The 4,045-nt window shown below is 41.5% G+C and overlaps 1 pseudogene across 1 annotated transcript; it reads left to right on the plus strand.

Annotated features, from left to right (window-relative positions):
* Positions 1-983: 983 nt before the first annotated feature.
* On the plus strand, positions 984-2,217 carry LOC308429473 (heterogeneous nuclear ribonucleoprotein F-like; annotated as a pseudogene). Its single transcript has one exon. The product of its transcript is annotated as a heterogeneous nuclear ribonucleoprotein F-like (transcript).
* The last annotated feature ends 1,828 nt before the right edge of the window (positions 2,218-4,045 follow it).

Genomic DNA, 4,045 nt, shown 5'->3' on the forward strand with positions numbered 1-4,045 from the left:
CTGTGCCCAGCGGATGAAGCAATACTAAGATGGAATGAATGTAGCATGTGATGCGTGTATTTTATCGAAAATTTCCTTGGTTCGTTTCATTTATTATTTGTTGGTAACATTATTTAGTGAATCACAGACCATATCACGTACATCAAATAGTTTCATGGTAAACTTCTTAAAAATATATCATGTGTATTATGTAATTTTGGTTATCTGAAGAATAATAAAATAAATAATATGAAAACTGAAAGATGGAAAGAATACTCCAGCTTCAAGCCCTAGTTCGTCATTACATGTATTTTTATCTTTTAGGGTAACTCTCCTTCTTGTATAACTCCTTTCTGCTAAAGTTAACGTGGGAAGTGATGTCTGAATCAGATAAAGAGACATGCAGAAGACGAGAGATACACAAGCAGGATTTGAACATGCGCATTTCAACAGAGCATCCTACAATCTACTCCTCCACTACCTTAGCTTCCAAGATTGTCTAGACAAAGAGGACAGACTTGAAGTAAAATTGATTCTGAAATTTCAGGTGCGTGTTGGGAAATAGACGATTGATTAGGTAATGTAAGAAAAACAGGACGGGGGCGGACCTTCCGGCGCCGGCGCTCGATGCAATGTGGTCCACTATCGGGCACAGGTCGTGGAACAGCATCACCTTACCCTCAGCCCACTTCCTGCCAAAAGACTCCTCTCTAGGGGCTCTGCTTCCGCAAAAAGTGTTTGCCCAGGCTCATCTGAACTTCCATTTCAGGTTGAGAACAAAAAGAAGATGCCCCTGAACTTTCCCCGAAGCGTTCTGCATCTTTAAGGCGTTGGGTGGAGTTGGGGTTTGTAAGTCTCATTCCTCATTGGAAATAGAAGTCACTCCTACCTTTGTCCCGTGGAAAACTTATCTTCTGTTAAGTGTTTCCTACAGAAGGCATCTATGGTGATTCTTTACTCTACAGAAAATTGCCAAAGCCTGACATCAGCCCTGTCAAGTGTCCATGATGCTGGGCCCTGAGGGAGGTAAAGGCTTATGTATGTGGTTTACCCTAGTCTTGCTCAATTGAGGACGTACAAAACTTCCTCCCCGACTGCACAAGTCATGATGTGGTAGCGGGTATCCTTTTCATTTATACTAGAGAAGGCAGGCGTAGTGGTGGGCTTTTTTTGAACTTGAATCAGAAGATGATGTAAGATTGGCTCTGAAAAAAGGCAGGGAAAGCATGGGACAGTGGTATACAGAGGTGTTCAGGTCACACAGAACCGAGACGGGCTGGGTGTTGAAGCTTTGTGGTCCACACAGCGCCAGCAATGCCAACGATGACTTGGTGAGGTTTCTGGGACTCCCATTTAGATGCACAAAGGAAGAAGTCGTTCAGTTCTCATGGTTGGAAATTGTGCCAATCCGGATGACACTACCTGTGAACCCGGAAGGCAAGATTACAGGGGAGGCCTTCGTTCAGTGCGCCTCACAAGAGTTAGCAGAGAAAGCTTTAGGGAAGCACACGGAGAGAATAGGGTACACGTATGTTGAAGTGTTCAAGAGTAGTCAGGAGGAAGTTAGGTCATACTCAGATCCACCTCTGAAGTTTGTGTCTGTGCAGAGGCCTGGGCCTTATGACAGGCCTGGCACAGCCCGGAGGTACATAGGCATTGTGAAATAAGCAGGCCTGGATAGAATGAGGTCTGGTGCCTATAGTGCAGGCTATGGGAGCTATGAAAAATACAGTGGCCTCAGTGATGGCATTGGCTTCACCACTGACCGTTTGGAAGAGTTACTGTCTCAGCTACTGTCTCTCAGGAATGCATGACCACAGATACGGAGACAGTATTCCCAGTGCAGAGCACCACCAGTCACTGTGTATTCATGGGAGGGCTGCCCTACAAAGCAACGGAGAACGACATTTGCAACTTCTCTCCACTCAACCCTGTGAGAGTTCATATTGAGATTGGTCCCGATGGAAGAGTGACGGGAGAAGCTGATGTTGACTTTGCTACTCATGAAGAAGCAGTGGCAGGTGTGCCCAAGGACAGGGCCAACATGCAGCACAGATACATAGAACTCTTCCTGAATTCAACAACAGGGGCTAGCAATGGGGCTTAGAGCGGCCAAGTGATGCAGTGCGTGGAAGTGTCAGCTGCCCAGGCAACTTACAGTGGCCTGAAGAGCCAGTCAGCCAGTGGCTGTTACAGGGTGGCTACAGTGGTCAGAACAGCCTGGGTGGATATGATTAGCATTGTAGGAACATCTGAGTTATTTCAATCAGAAAATTTCACAGGCAGCCAATAAGCAGTCAAAAGCTTGTAACTCTAGAGGAAGCTGGGGGGCCCACTTTGCACCATGAGTTTGTGAAATCTGGATTTAAAAAAATGACCTCTTCAGCGTTTCTCATGCAAACTTTTCTTCTAGCATGTAATATTGAGTAAACTACAACTATTTTCTTCTGCTTTTCCCAGTGAACATTTTTGGTCGTGTACTTAAGAGTGATGTTATCTGAGATAAGTAGTTTAAGTATATTGAGTGGAACTTTAAGCACACCACAGTGAACACACCAGGAATGTGTACTTTTCTGAGAACTCAAAGTGCTAGATCCCTGATGCAGAAAGAAGCATTTCTCATGTTCATTCTAGTTTATATTTTCATTTAAATCTTTAGGTTAAGTTTAAGCTTTTCAGAAGTTAGTTTTGAGAACTGAGACACAATACTGATACTGTAGGAATTGGTGAGACTTTGGCTTAAAGACTTCTTTATAGTGTGATTTCCTTTTCAGTGTATTTTGTTAAGTGGAACTTGTTAAATTTTTTGTTAACTAATTTTTTTTCTTAAAATATTTTTCACACACACATAAAACAAATAAAAAGAAAAAACACAACTGCATTTGAGAAGATAATTTCCTATAAATTTTTCAAGTGCTGAATATGCTACTTTAGTGTATGAAAGTGGTGGTTTAGGAGCTGTAAACATTCAATATAAAAAGGACAGCCTATTAAACAAATGGTGCTGCTCCAAATGTCACTCAGCATGCAAAAGAATGAAAACAGACCCTTTCTTATCTCCTTGTACAAAGCTCAAGTGTAAGTGGATCAAAGATCTCCACATTAAACCAGATACACTGAAACTGTTAGATGAGAAGGTAGGGAAAACCTTAGAACACATAGGCACAGGAGAAAATTTTCTGAACAAAACACCAATGGCTCAAGCTCTAAGGTCAAAGATTAACAAATGGGACTTAATGAGATTGCAAAGTTTCTGTAAGGCTAAGGACATTGTCAAGAAAACAAAATGGCATCCAACAAAATGGGAAAAGATCTTTACCAACTCCATATCAGATAGAGGTCTAATATCCAAGGTATACAAAGAACTCAAAAAGCTAGACACCAGAGAATCAAACAACCCTGGGGAGTGCAAGCCTCTGGGGTTAGCATCCCACTATCAGTGACTGCATATTATGTCTATTCTTTTGTGACTGGGTTATCTCACTCAGGATGATATTCTCTAGATGCAGCCATTTTCTTAAGATTTTGGTTAAGTCATTTTTTCTGGTGGTTGAGTAGTACTCCATTGTGTAAATGTACCACAATTTTTGTATCCATTCATCTTCTGAAGGACATCTGGGTTCTTTCCAGCTTCTGGCTATTATAAATAGAGCTGCTATGAACATTGTGGTGCATATATCTTTGTTGTGTATTAAAGTGTCTCTGGGGTATATGCCCAGAAGTGGAATAGCTAGGTCTTCAGGTAGTACTATATCCAATTTTCTGAGGTATCGCCAGACTGATTTCCAAAGTGGTTGTATCAGTTTACAACCCCACCAACAGTGGAGAGGTATTCCTCTTTCTCCACATCCTTGCCAGCATCTGCTGTCATTTGACTTTTGGATTTTGGCCAATCTGACTGATGTGAGGTGGAATCTCAGGGTTGTCTCACAGACTGTATGAAGTCCAAGAAACAAAGAAAACAAAATAAAACAAAAAAGTATTTACACAACTGAAAACTTTGACTATTTTCATGTTACATTTTGTTTTACATGTACTTTATGCTCATTGTAACTATTAAGTTTTT

The sequence above is a fragment of the Micromys minutus genome (genome assembly GCF_963924665.1).
Source record: "Micromys minutus genome assembly, chromosome: 14".
NCBI lineage: Eukaryota > Metazoa > Chordata > Mammalia > Rodentia > Muridae > Micromys > Micromys minutus.